This window comes from Trachemys scripta, chromosome 7 (assembly GCF_013100865.1).
Source record: "Trachemys scripta elegans isolate TJP31775 chromosome 7, CAS_Tse_1.0, whole genome shotgun sequence".
Lineage (NCBI taxonomy): Eukaryota > Metazoa > Chordata > Testudines > Emydidae > Trachemys > Trachemys scripta.
Genome location: NC_048304.1, coordinates 36,336,691 through 36,351,970, shown reverse-complemented (window position 1 = coordinate 36,351,970; position 15,280 = coordinate 36,336,691). Strand labels below are relative to the sequence as shown.

The 15,280-nt window shown below is 46.5% G+C and overlaps 1 protein-coding gene across 9 annotated transcripts in view; it reads right to left on the bottom strand.

Annotated features, from left to right (window-relative positions):
* Nucleotides 1-15,280, bottom strand: part of IQSEC1 (IQ motif and Sec7 domain ArfGEF 1) — a 676,292-nt gene that overhangs the window by 200,172 nt on the left and 460,840 nt on the right. The window lies entirely within an intron of this gene.

Sequence of the window (15,280 nt, the reverse complement as noted above, 5' to 3'; positions counted from 1 at the left end):
CATAGTGCGTCATCACCAGATGTACTACAGTGGCACAGCTGCGCTGATGTAGGACTGTACCAGAGACTTGTCCTTAGATGTGTTCATTGCATGAACTTGAACATACACACAGTGTGGGTGAAATTCTATCATCAGATCTTTATATGCACCAGTCTTGAAAGTTACATAACTTAGTATGTTAGCTGCCAAAATTCTCAAGTGTTGCTTTTCGGGAATCTTTCATTCACAGAAGCAGGCTTCAATCCAGATCCATATACCTACAGTGTGTCAGATGAAGCTGCATCAAACTGTCTGATTAAAAAAATAATAATCAGAAAGTGTGTACTTATTACAATACACAATCCAGTTTCAGTCGTCAGAAAACCACTTAACCAGAGGCCATTTGAAAATCTCAAGCGGATGTTCATGAAAATGTATTTGCCAATAGCAAGTCTCTCTGCCTGCCTGTGCAAAATGTGGGATTAGCGGCACAATGGACCTGCATGCATTTTGTGTGGGTCACTGTTCCAGTCTTACTGGAAAACTTTGGCTCTTTCAGTATAATCTGGATGCCTAACATTAAAGGCCAAAGGCAGGGATGCAAGGCTAGGGAGAAACAGAGCTTGCTGGTGTACACAGATGGCCAACAAAGTCATGTATATTTAGAGCCCTCTCTGTATGGGAATAATATACTGTCTGTTCTATCCATATGCCTAACAACATATCCTGAAGACACCAAATGTCAGAGCTAGGCCAAGAGGTCAAGGGTTAAAGCTGGTCAAAACACAGGATATTTGGAGAGAAGGGGAATTTTCTCCTGTTGACATTCAAAACAAACAGCCACCACCACATTTTGACAGACTTTTTCCACCCTGCTCTAGTGCAAATGCCTTGAGGCATATCTAGACTTCTGTCCAAGGACCTGGCAGCAGAAATACCTAGCTGATCTTAACTGCAGCTATGGAGCATAGAGGGAGAGGCAGTTTCTCAAGTAACTGGTCCTCACACTATTTGTGCTTTAACAGATCACTACCAGCCCATTGGCAGTCAATGCAGAGCACTGAGCACAGGCATTATATGCTCATTGTGGCCCACTTCATTTTAATTAACAGGCATAAATCTTCAGACTCTCTTTTACAAACAGTGATTCCCTCTGAAAGCGTGCATCTAAATGCATGATTAACAAACAGAGGGTTGTAGCATTTGGTGAAAATTAGGGAAGCAAACGAGTGACCTATCTGTGGCTGTTTATATTCCATGAGAATGCAGGCTGCCCCACAACCTCAATGCGACAAACAGAGCACATTACAAAACATTATAAAAACAATCTGCATGTAAATGATGGGTTTCAAGAAAGCTGGATGTCAGTGCTTCATGTCAGGGTAACAATTCCTCCCATGCAATTTACAAATATGTTATTGCTCCCAATGCAAATTGGCCCCATTAGATCAAAGTGCTCCCCTAGTGCTATGAAAGAATACTATTCATTACCACGATATAACAATATAATAAGAACTCATTAAAGGCAAAATACCATGCATACCGCTAAGACTTTTGGAAAAGAAGGTGTGACTAACTCGAGACCATTTTTAATTGATCAGTTTGTGACATTCAAGTTTACAGACTTCAGGACATCTTCATTATGGAAACATTCCATACAAGCATGCCTAGTCAAGCAATCGGTGTTGGCTATTTCAAATTCTGTACAGAATTTTTTAACTAAGTAAACTTGAGGCTCTAAAGTAACTAAGCAGATGTCTAGCTTTTGCTTTTAAACTGTCTTTGTGAAATATAAACATCCCAGGTACCTGTACTCATTTAATAAACAAAGTAAAATAAATCTCACGCTTAACTTTTTTCCTTTACCTGTCTAGTAGTAAAGACCTACACTTCAAACATTTCAATCATTCTTTAACTGTCACACAGTTAATTATAGCAAGAGAAAATGAATTCATTCCTAACTGAAGACTGATAGCAAGACTCTGCTTACTATACAAATTCTTGTTGTTTTTATTATAGATGCCAAGGAAAATGATTGCTATGCAGATATCCGTATGGACAGCATAGCAAAAAAGCTACATGCAACTTCATTCCGGTATGCAAAAAAAAAAAAAAACACTCAGAGATAGCAAAAAAATAAAATTTCTATTAAAAACTAAGATGGTGAATGAAAAAAAAACTTTTCCAGATATTAGCTGTTGTTTTGAAAAGGTATAATTTAAACAATACAAACTTATAAAAAGAAAATTGTATTGCATATCCCACATTTAATAAAGTAGGGTCAGACATTACAGTGTCCATTTATGCCAATAAAACAGCCAGTAACTATTACATTGATCAGTACTCACCAATTACTTAAAAGTGATCCGATTCCTCCAGGAAGAATATGAGCTTCAGCTATGAAAGCTCAGAGTTTTATTCCCCCCCTCCACTCACCTAGTTTATTCTTTGGTAACAGAAAATAATCCTATTTAAACTAAAAATATTTAAGTTTCACATCCTTACAGTCTCTATGGCATTTAGTGCAGGAAATGGGTCCTGCACAAGGCACTGAAATGCTGATTCGAATTATAAAGATTAGTACAAGAATGATTTATCTTCAGGATTTCCTAAAACATATTAAAAATAAAAAGTTCAGAAACTAAACGGTTGCGTAATTTAATATTAATAGCAAAGGCTGAGAGCTACAGGACAAGCCAATATCAGTCCTAAAGGACAATTGCTAGGTGACTTGAAGAGCTGTCAAGCAATGAAACAAACAGTGAAGGTAATGTGTTAAACGCTAAACATCTCAGTAGTGCCACATGCAGGATGCCCCAACCCTGTCTCAGGAAACAAAGGAAATAGATTTTTTGATGTATGCATCACTTTGGGTGAGCACAATAACACATAAAGAACCCTAAATATAATCTAACTCCCCCATCCCAAAGTAAACAGTTTTACCAGGCCAGTATACTGTGGATCTGCGTCAACAAGCTCTTCTGAAAGGCTCTGTGTAAATAAATAATAAAACAGTTCCTGGATCAGCTAGGCTGCCTGGATCAGCTTTCTGACTTCTAGGGTTTCATTGGATACCATTAGTGTTCAGTTTCATGCAAATACAGCACTTTGGTATAATTTAGGTTAGGACGTAGGGCTGGTCTACACACAAACTTGGATCAAAATAATAAAATGTCAATTAAAATCAGTGCAATTATTTTGATACGAGTAGAAATTCTTTATTGAGAATAAAAGTAGTTTAAAGTTGATTTAGCTAAAATCAGTTTGCAACTGACTAGCTACATCTACTTGAGCCACTGTTGTTCCAGAATAAGAATGTGTCCAAACACAGACTTGCATCTAAATAACTAAATTGGTTTTAGGAAAGAAATTTAGTTAAATTGTTGCATATTTGTGGGCAAACTAGTCCTTGGATCCTAGTTGATCTACAACAAATTGTCATTTTCTTGCAAGCTGATGATAAAAAAAATCAACAGGAGCAAATTTGAACAGAGGTTTCTTAAATAAAGTAGTTTGCCTTTAAAAAGATGTTTATTGGTGGATTAAATGATTTTCTTTAAATGCTGTGAAAATGAACATCACTGACTTGAGCCAGTGTTAGCAAGCGCTATATTTATTTCCATATACCATGGCACTCACCCCTGACCTACAAATCTTTAGCTTTGAACAGCGACTCTTAACTGTGTAGAAATATACCAAGGGTAGTGGTTTTGCAACATGGATGAAAACTCAGTAGGGATTAGATGGAGACCACCCAATTTATTGGACTGCTTTCCCCTTCATATGCATGCGTAACTTTGGATTCTAATGGGAAATCAAGTCTATCAAGGTGAGAATACGTAATAATGATAATTAGCAACACCACTTTGATCAGAAGAACTGGAAGTGCTTTACAAATCTTAATTAATCCTCAGTATCTTTGTTAAGTATATCCATCTCATATAGAGGTTAAATAAGGCACAGAGAGGTAAGTAACTTTCACAAGGTGTTAACTGATTTGCTCAAGTTAGAGGCAAAAACAGTAGCCAGGAGTTCTAGTCGCTGTCTCCTGCTCTAACCACTAAATGTTTGTATGGATCTGTGACCACCCAGGCCCTCTGACTTCCATTGTAAAGCTCATCACGGCTGCCCACAATTTATTTGTCACAAGTGAAGGTAGAATTCAGGTCAGCCTGCTCTCAAGACACAGGGGTCCCTAGTTGAGTTGAAGAAGTTAAGAGTTAAGAGAAAAAATGATGACTCACATGTTAAACAAGTCTACAGTAGAGGGTGCTGCTGTGTGCAGAGATTAGTCAGTACATTAAATTTCCTCTCTAGACCCCTATATACACACTAGAGACATTATCAGAAAACAGTATGTTCTACCCAATTAATTTATATTAATATTCTTTATCATACTTAATGCATGGGCTGTGTCCACTGACATACCTAATATGTAATAGAATTCTAAAGACTGTCACCTACTTCATGCTTACCTCACAATATAATTTATTTGTTATACAGCCACAATGACTTTTTAAAGATTCCCCAAGTGGTGTGTAGTTATTGGTGCTGTCAGTCTAAAGAGATCCTACAGCCCAAAGGACAGTTTGTGTTAAGATAATTACAGCTGCATTACATTAAACCAGGAGAAGAATGTCTATAAAAAGAGCCATGTGCTGAGCATGAAGTTACAAAGATATACGTGTTCAGAGCACTCAGACTGACTCAAACATCTTTGCCTTAAGCCTTCAGAATTTGACACATTGCAGACCGGGGTTACAATTTAAAAACCAACATTAAAACTACAGGCAAGTTAGTGAAATAATGGAAACCGAGACCCACACAAATAATACAGATTCTAAAAGTCTGTTAACCTACATGAAAGACTTGTTTGAACTAGTAATATTGTACATCCCAATACATTTAAATTGTTAGGAATACCTACTGGTGTTTAAACTATTAGCCAGAAGATAACTAGTGACACACTTTTAATATCATGTTGGGCAATCTTAATGATAGGCATTGCTACTTGTGCTGCCTATAATAATAGTATTTAGAACATATACAGCACTCTTCATCTTCAAAGTACTTTATGAACACGAAGTAGTCATTCCTCACAACCACCACGTGAGGTGGGTATTGTTATACCTATTTTCAGATGTGGAAATTAAGGCATACAAATTAAGATTCTAATCATGTAACTCGTACACACTGACTACATGCAAGAGTTAAATACGAGTTACGAGATTAAGCTCCATGTAAATTGCGCAGATCCACAGAGAGAACCAGTGTCAGAGTCTGGATTATAACTCAAGAGATCTTGGCTTTCAGTCCTGTGCTTAGACTACGTCTCTTTCTTTGATCTAATATTACACTTTGACAAAGCCTGTATATTTTTCTTCACCATGAAACATTCTATTTTGCATTATTTTTTATTATTGTTTTGGGGCCTCTCCATGCAATATTTAGTAACTACCCCTGAGAAGCGTTCTTTCTTGATGAAATGAAGAAAAAAGTCAAACTGTTCTTGTGTCACTATTTTGACAAAAAATATATGGAATAACTAAAAATAAAGTAAGATGACTGAATCAAGATGGAAAGATGGAAAATGTTGGGGTGGGTGGGTAAGGAAGTATCATGATAACTCACATACCGAAAGAACACATTTTTACTTTTTCCAGATGTGTGGAGCAAGGAAAACAAGCTATTGACTATTTTGCTCCATTACTTGCAAATGGAACTTTTAGATGCAATCTGAAAACTATGTGTTACTTTATTATAAACCCTTCATTTTATTCTCTGTGGGCTGTGGATTTGCTGACTCAAATAGTTCCAGTCTGCTCTTTTAACCACTAACCCCATCCTTGTGAGTAAGCTAGCATATGGCACATTATTAAGTGCACTAGCAATTTAATAGGCAAATGATTTTATCCCAGTCCTGTTACAGTACATGTCACTCTATATTTTCTGTGAAAATACAGTGGTCATAACAACTGGGAGCATAATAAAAATGTTAACTGGATACTAATTAAATATTTGCTTATATTATGCAGCCAAACTGTGGAAAGGAACTCAAAAGGCAACACTAACCAAGTTATATGAATAGTGCTGTGTTCTGCCCTAGCCACAAAGGTCACTTTCATGTTTTGCAAGGTAAGTGTATACAGTGGAGCCCTCTTACAGCAGGGGAGTTTTTCATCACTACAAGTGGAGAATTACTATAAGCGGAAAAGCCTTTATTTAGTAAAAGATTCCACCTTATTCAACCCAGGGTGGCAAGAGGTTCACTCTTCACCCTCTGCACATGCACAGGGTGCTTTGGAAGGCAACTTGTTTGTTGGGGAGTGGGAAGTAGCTGTAGCAGGACAGGCCCTTTCTCACTCTTTGATGTAAGATGCTGCAATAAGACAGGCAGAGAGAGTCCTCTTTGCCCCTCACTCAATAGCAGAGTGCAGTAGCTCCCAAAGTATTGGTTCATGTACCACTTTCTTAAAAAATTGTTCTGAAGTGAGTGAACATCAAGGTCACATACCACCTATGGGTACATGTACAATAGTTTGGGAACCACTGGACAGTGGCAAACACTATTTTCCCCCTTCACAGGTAGAACAGAGGTGAGGAAATTTACAATCCTTTTGGTCTGAAGCATTTGGAACATAGTTAACAGATAACAATTGCTACATCCTGAGAGAATTTGTGCAATGGAAACAAATTTTAATGGCATGAACTTCACAAAGGACAGTTACCTGTTCCGTAACTGGTGTTCTTCGAGATGTGTTGCTCAGGTGTATTCCACTGTAGGTGTGCGTGCTTGCCATGTGCACCGGTGCCAGAAGTTTTTCCCTTAGCAGTACCCATAGTGGGGGAGCCCCGCTGTGACCCCTGGAGTGGCGCCTGTATATCACATCATAAAAGGGTCTGCGTGCTCCCCTCACCCTCAGTTCCTTCTTGCCAGACAACTCCGACAGAGGGGAAGGAGGGCGGGATGTGGAATACACCTGAACAACACATCTCGAAGAACGCCAGTTACGGAACAGGTAACTGTCCTTTCTTCTTCAAGTGATTGCTCATGTGCATTCCACTGTAGGTGACTCCAAGCTATACCTGATGGAGGTGGGTAGGAGTTTTAAGGGTTACCGGGGTGGAGTACCGCCCTACCAAACCCGGCGTCATCCCGCGTTTGGGAGACGATCGCATAGTGCGATGAGAAGGTGTGGACCGAGGACCATGTAGCAGCCCTGCAAATGTCCTGAATAGGGACATGAGCCACATAGGCAGCCAACGAGGCCTGAGCTCTGGTCGAATGAGCCTTTACTATAGGAGGTGGGGGACCCCTGCCAGGTCGTAACACATGCGTATGCACGAGAGATCCGCTGGGTGGAAACTGGTCGCCCCCTCATGCGCTCAGCCGATGCAATAAACAGCTGGGGGGGGATTTCCTAAATGGCCTGGTTCTGTCCAGATAAAAAGCCAGTGCTCTACACACATCTAACATGTGCAGGCGCCATTTCTCAATGGAGGAATGGGGCTTAGGACAGAGGACCGCGAGGAAAATGTCCTGATCTATGTGAAAAGCTGAGACTACCTTCGGCAGAAGAGCCGGGTGCGGGCAGAGCTGGACCTTATCCCTATGGAAGACATGTATGGGGGCTCAGAGGTCAGGGCCCGGAGCACCGAGACCCGGTGGGCTGAGGTGATGGCCATCAGGAACGCCATTTTCCACGATAAGTGGGACCAAGAACGTGTGGCCAAGGGCTCGAAGGGGGGCCCGGTGAGGCGGGAGAGCACTAGGTTCAGGTCCCAGAGCAGGACCGGGGGTCTAGCATACGGGAAGGCCCGATCCAGCCCTTTTAGGAACCGGGACGTCATGTGGTGTGAAAACACCGAGTGGCCCTGCACCGGGGGGTGGAAGGCTGAGATGGCCGCCAGGTGCACCCTGACCGAGGAGGGCGCCAGCCCTTGGGTCCTAAGGGACAGGAGGTAATCAAGGATGAGTTGGAGAGAGGCAGAGCAGGGGGAAGCACCCCTCTCCCTCACCCACCTGGAGAACCGATACTATTTTGCCAAGTAGGTTTGACATGTGGATGGTCTCCTGCTTTCTAGGAGGACCTGTCTAACACTCTCCGAACACCTCCCTTTCTCCTCATTTAACCATGGAGCAGCCACGCTGTCAAGTGGAGCGCGGCCAGGTTGAGATGGAGGAGACTTCCTCCCTCCTGGGAGAGGAGGTCTGGCCGAAGCGGCAGCCTGTGCGGGGTGGCCACTGAAAGCTGCAGGAGGATCCCGTACCAATGCTGACGGGCCCAATACGGGGCTATGAGGATAATCTGTGCCATGTCCGCCTTCACCTTCTGTAGGACCTTGCCTATCAGGGGAAAGGGTGGGAAGGCGTAGAACAGGCGGCCTGACCATGGAATCAGGAATGCGTCCGATATCACCCCTTCGCCCTCCCCCGCCCTAGAGCAGAATCGTGGGCACAGGCAATTCTGGGCGGTGGCGAACAGATCTACCTGGGGAGTGCCCCAGTTTTGGAAGAGCCGCCTGGCCACCTCCCTGTGTAGAGACCACTTGTGTTGTTGGGAGAAAAACCTGCTCAGGTGATCTTTTTTCAGGTATTGCGCTTGCCAGGCAGGTGAAAGGCCCTCAGGAGGATGTCATGGGCTATACAGAACTCCCACAGGAGTTGGGCTTCCTGGCACAAGGCCACGGAATGCGTGCCCCCTTGTCTGTTGATATAATATATTGCGGTCATATTGTCCATGAGGACTCTGACCACCTTCCCTAAGTGCTGGGGGAAGGGCACGCATGCCAGGCGTACCGTCCTGAGTTCCCTGATATTTATGTGCAGGGACAATTCCAAGGGCGACCATCTGCCCTGGGTCCTGAAGTTCCCCACATGGGATCCCCATCCCAGGTCTGAAGCGTCTAATATCAGATCTAGTGAGGGAGGGGGCTCCCGGAAGGGGATACCCTGGAGCATGTTGCTCGGGAGGGACCATCATTGCAGGTCGGCCACTATATAGGGTGGCAGCGTGGTGTCCGTCCCTGGCCTGGGAGTACTGGGAGGCCAGCCAGAGTTGGAGGGGCCTCATCCTGAGCCTGACATGTCACACCACGAAGGTGCATGCTACCATATGGCCTAGGATTTGAAGGCACATCTGTGCCGTCCTCAGAGGGAAGGCCGTGACCGAGGCGATGAGACCTTTGAGTGTCTCGAATCTGTCCCGGGGGAGGGAGGCCGTGGCCCCCAGAAAGTCTAACAGCGCCCCGATGAAGTGTATGCGCTGAACCGGGACTAACGTGGATTTCTCCTCGTTTACCACTAGGCCTAGACTCGTGCAGGTGTCTAGCGGGAATTCCACCTGTGCCTGCACCTGGGACCGAGACTTGCCCTTGAGCAGCCAGTCGTCCCAGTAGGGAAAGATCTGCAGCCTGATCCTCCTGAGGTGGGCTGTGACCCCCGCCGTACATTTGGTGAAAACCCTGCAGGCCGTAGAAAGACCAAAGGGAAGGACCGTAAATTGATAGTGGTCTGTCCCTACCAGGAAGCGTAGGAAGTGCCTGTGGGCCTCAAAAATGTGGATATAGAAGTACGCATCCTGGAGGTCCAGGGCTGTGAACCAATCTCCCAGGTCCAGGGATGGGACGATAGAGGCCAGGGACACCATACGGAATTTGCAGCGAACCAGAAACTGGTTGAGGTTCCTCAGGTCAAGGATGGGCCTGAGCCCGCCTTTCGCCTTCGGGATCAAGAAATACCGGGAGTAAAACCCTTTGCCCTGGAATTCCTGAGGTACCCTCTCCACCGCGCCTAGGGAGACTTAACAGAAGGGTGTGCTCCGGGTCCCCCAGGGCATCCTGGGGTGGAGGGTGGTGCGGTGGGGTTGAAACGAACTGCAACCTGTACCCCTTGGAGATGGTACTGAGGACCCACCGGTCCAACGTTATACAGGACCAATGTACCCTGAAGGCAGATAAACGGTTGCCAAAAAACAACTTTATTAACTGGGAGGGGTGGGGGGGGGGAGGTTCCCTTGGCAACAGGCCGGGTGGCCCCCCAGAAACAGTCAAAAACGCCTCTTGCCCTTCAAGGGTCCGGGGCGTGGGGCCGAGTGGGACTGACGCTGAGATCTGCGCCTCTGATCCCTAGGCCGTTTGGTTGGGGGCTTGTATCTGGCCCTGTGCAGGGGGAGCCAAGGGCTGCAGTCTGGGCTTGTCCTTGGCCAGCAGGACATACAGACCGAGTGTCTGCAGGGTGGTGCGGGAGTCCTTCGTCCCATGCAGACGGGTGTCTGTCTGGTCTGCAAATAACGCTTTGCCATCAAATGGCAGGTCCTGCATCAGAGCCTGGGACTCCACTGACAGCCCCAACAGGGAAAGCCACGACGTCCGTGTCATGGAGATACATGGCGGCTCGTTCGATAGCCACAGCTCAGCTGCATCCGAGGCAGCCTGGAGAGCTGCTTTCGCTACCACCGCACCCTCATCAAGTAGCGCCCTGAACTCCTTCCTGTTCTGCTCTTGAAGGCAGGACTCGAATTTTGGCAAAGAGCTCCACAAGTTAAAGTCAAACCTGCTCAGGAGTGCTTGGTGGTTTGCCACCCTGATCTGGAAACTGGCAGAGGAATAAACCTTTTTTCCAAAAAGATGTCCAGTCTCCTGGCTTCCTTATCCTTAGGGGTTGGTGCGGGCTGACCATGCCGTTCACAGTGGTTGACTGACTCCACCACCAATGAGTTTGGTGTAGGGTGAGTGTAGAGGTACTCATGCCCCTTTGATGGCACGAAGTACTTCCGTTCCACCTTCTTAGAGATGAGCGGAAGAGAGGACGGGGTTTGCCATAGACCAGTCGAGATATTGGCCACCCCCTGGTGAAGCGGCAGTGCCACACGGCCCGGTGCCGAGGAGGAGAGGACGTTGAACAAATTGTCAGATGACTCCTCCATCTCCTCCACCTGCAGCTGTAGATTGGTGGCTACACGCCGGAGGAGCTCCTGGTGCGCCTTGAAATCCTCCTGAGAAGGAGGGGGCAGTGCCGCTATGGACTCATCTGGTGCCGACGGGGTGACTGGGACGGCCCTTAGTGCATTGGGTGGTGCCGGCAGGCTACACTCCGCGTCCGGGTCCGGTGCCGGTGGTGCGGCACCCGAGGAGTGCTCTCGGTGCCGAGGCGATGCAGAGTGGGCTTGGGATGCCCCAGCCACGGAGCGGGGCCTTGGAGGTGCGGGCGCCTGGGACCACGGTGCCCACTGGCACCACTGTCCTTGCCATGGCACCCCTTGCCACTGCGCCGTCTGGGGCCCCACCAGGGTTATCTGTTCCTGGGGAACAATGCGGCCCGGGGAAGGACGCCTGGGGGCTGAGGCAGAAGTAGCCGAGGAGCGCACAGTGCCGTAGGAGCAGCTTGACCGGTGCCATCCACATCGGGTCCTGCTCCGGGATTTCAACCTCGACGATGACGAGAAGTAGACGTCGGAGGTAGTATCCCTGGAGTCTCGTCGGTGACTCCGGGCACGACGCCACAGTGCTGGTGAGTGCCAGGATGCATTCCGAGCATGGCAATCGTCGCGATATGACCGGCGGCGTTGAGACCTGCTATCACTGGATGAAGAGCGTTGACGTTCTCCGTCCCAGCGCCTGCGGCCCCTTTGGGTCCAGGAAGACTCAGGCGACTCGCTCCCAGGTGACCCCCAACAATGGAGTGGAGGTCTGTTGGGGTCTACGGGAGGGCCCGGCGGATCGAGTGTAGGCGTCAATAACCGACTTGGCCAGTGAGGGCTAGGTGCCCAACGGCGGCTTCCCTCGGGACCGGGGCCCCAGCTCTGGCAGCCCGCTAGGTACCGGCATGACGAGGACGTTGTGCGCCGCCTGGGCTGCCTCCGGCGTGGAAGGAACTCTTATTGCCGGGGAGGCGTGCACGGACGGGGCCGGACTACTCCGCTCCGCACGAGTCGGAGGTCTGGGTCCCAAGGGGGATCATGGGCTGGCCAACTCAGGTCCGGCCTCACCCCTGTCCTTATCTCAGCATCGCTGGGACTTGCCCTGCTTCTTGGCCGGGGAGCGGTGCCGACTGGTGGATGGGGCATTGCTCCGCACCGAGGACGCGGTGCCTGGCGCCGGGTCGGGTCGACGCGCCGGTGCCAATGCCGATTCCATAAGTAGGGCCCGGAGTCGGATCTCGTGTTCGCGTTTAGTCTGGGGCTTAAAGGACTTGCAAATTTTACACTGCTCACTTATGTGAGCCTCGCCCAGAAAGCAAAGACACTAGGAGTGTGGATCGCTTCTGGCCATGGAATTGCAACAGGAGTCGCACGACTTGAAGCCTGGGGCTTGGGGCATGCCCCGGGCCAGGCTTTTAACTGCAGAACTAGTAATGATCAAGGTACTACCAAGGATAGAAACTACAGCAATTGCTGGAGCAGAAGTTCCGACTACCTTCACTGGTGGCAAGAATGAACTGAGGGTGGGGGGAGCACGCAGCCCCCTTTATGGCGCGATATACAGGCGCCACTCCAGGGGTCGCAGCGGGGCTCCCCCACTATGGGTACTGCTAAGGGAAAAACTTCCAGCACCGGTGCATGTGGCGAGCACGCACACCTACAGTGGAATACATGAGCAATCACTCGAAGAAGAATGAAAATTCACCTGTGGACTTGTGGGGGCCTCCTGTGCCATGTACCCCCTGTAGTAGCCTTTTGCTGGGGAGCATAGGTGGAGCAGTCCCACATGGAGGCCTCTGCATTCCTTGTGCATAGAGAGGTAGACTCCACACTGGCATAGTCACAGCTGGCAGGATGGGAGCACTGGGTCTGGGATGGGAAAGGGGATCCTGAATCATCACTGACACAGGACCAATAGCCAGGAACCCTTCTAAAAGGGATATGGAGGAACAGCAGCATCAGCATCTGCTCTCTGTCGCCTGAAGTACCAAATGCAGATGGACTGAGCTGCAATTCTCTTGCTTGCCCATATACAGTGAGGATGGATTTTGTCTGGACTTGTCCCCTCCTGCTGCCCCTTGTGTGGGACAATGAAATGCAACCCAGTTGGCTGGGCTTTTGGTGGGTTTCAAGAATGTAATCCTCTGAATGGACTGAAGCTTCATGTTAAGCAGAGCAAAAATTTACTGAAACAATTCAGGACTTCCCTTTCACTTCTTCATAGATGGAAGGAGTTTCACTTTATTGAATTTTGCTAGACAGTAAGTAAGTCTACATTACAATTTGACACCCGTGGCTGGCCTATGCCAGCTGACTTGGGCTCACGGATCTCAGGCTGCGGGGCTGGTTAATTGTGGTATACAGCTTCCAGCTGGGACTGCAGTTCAAGCTCTGGGACCCTCCCACATGACAGGGTCCTAGAGCCTAGGCTCCAGCCTGCGCCCAGAAGTCTACATTGCAATCAAACAGCCCTACAGTCTGAGGCCTGCGCATTCAAGTCAGCTGGCATGGGCCAGCCACAGGAGTCTAATTGCTATGTAGAAAGACATACCCTAAGTGGGTTCTGCTGTAGTTGAAAAGAAAGTATGAATTAGGCAGTTCAGTATATTTCCAAGTACCACCGAACTGCTGATTTTATTACTGTTCCTGTATGACAGTACTGTGCAAAGACTCCAAGCAGGTTTGAGCCCCTTTGTGCTAAGTGCTGTACTACCACACTGAGATCTGGATTCTGCAAATGTTATGCAGGTGCTCAACTTTGCTACCATTGATTTCAGTGGGCCTTCTCATGGTAGAAAAGTTAAACACATGCATTAGCATTTCCCCCGGACACACTCACACTCTAATTAAGGACAGTTGCAACAAGGACCCAATCCAGCTTTCACTAAAGTCAACAGTAATCTTTCCATTGACTTTAATGAGAGCTGGACAGGACCCTACATTAGTGTGTCAAACAGCAGTAATTATTTGCCTTCACAGAGAGACATTTATTTTTATGATTTCTCATTTAGGGCTTGTCTAGCCACAAAAGTTGTACTGCTTTAACTATCCCAGTATACTTAATATGACTTAAGCTCCCTAGCATGAACACACTTATGCCATTATAAAGGTGCTTATGCCGGTATAATTTAATCCTGTAGTGGAAGAGGAACAAGGTATACTGGTGGTATATGCATTTATACTGGCATAAATGCATCTGTACTAGGGGCTGTACCTGTTTAGCTATTTCAGTTAAAAACAAAAAATAAAAACCTCATGTCTCTAACTGAAATAGCGATATTGGTCCAAAAATTGTGTGTGGCGACCTGGCAGTGTGGCAAGAAGGTTAAGGCATTCTCCCAACTGCAGATACTCAGGACAATACTAGACACACCCGTATGTCATCATGATACACTGCTGCAAGTGAATCCTGCTGTGCTGAGACATAATATGATTCAACCCTAGGTTAAACTTCTGAGATGGTACCTCACATTTTCCAAATCTGAACCCATCACATTTCCTGCAGCAGCTGCTCTCTGGGCAGAAGAGGAAAAAGAGAGAGAGGCTGCTACTTGGTGGAGATAAAGAAGAAGCAAACAGGAAGAGTTAGTAGTACCTTTCAGATTTCTAAAAATGAGGTGTGAGGGCTGCTTAAGAAAAATAATATGAGGTACAGAGAGAGAAATTATGAAGGCAGTTGGGATTTTTGAAAGGGAATATTCTTTTTTCTCTGGACTCTCTGACCATCACAGGTAGTACCCACTACCTCCAAAGAAAAGAGGTTCTAGTTAACTACTAAAACAACCAAAAACCTCATAAATAATGCTCATAGAGCTATGCAAAGAGGAACTTCATTTTGCATTGCACTAGCCGTGGCAGCCAATGTAAGCTATGGTACATATAAGCATTGCTGAAAGCAACTAACCCGATGTTCAACCTACATATTCTAAACAAAAATAAATGTTTAGAAGCAAACAAATAAAAGTGGCTATTTACTGATGAGCATGACTTGAATGCTGAATTTTAAATAAAGAGTAAAAGATCAACCACTACACCCAAAATGCCCACAGAGATTTTTGAAACCCTTCTGGTTATTTTTAATAGTTTCTGCATTATTAAGAGCATATGCTTGTATTTTTCTTGTAAATTTTGCACAGCACTTTCCTTGAGCACTTCTAATATTATTGAGGTCAGAGCGAATGTTTGTGCTATGAAGAGTGCAGCTCTTATACTTATGCACAAACCAGGTTAGTTTCAGACAGCCACTATCCCAGTGCCCTCAGTCCTGACCCAGATGATCTTTAAGAATGATTTTGTCTCCTTTGACTCCTCTATTAAGGAGAGTTTTGCCAATCAAATCCAGTTTCTATAACTGTTGTGGATCATGGGACTTGCTGTCT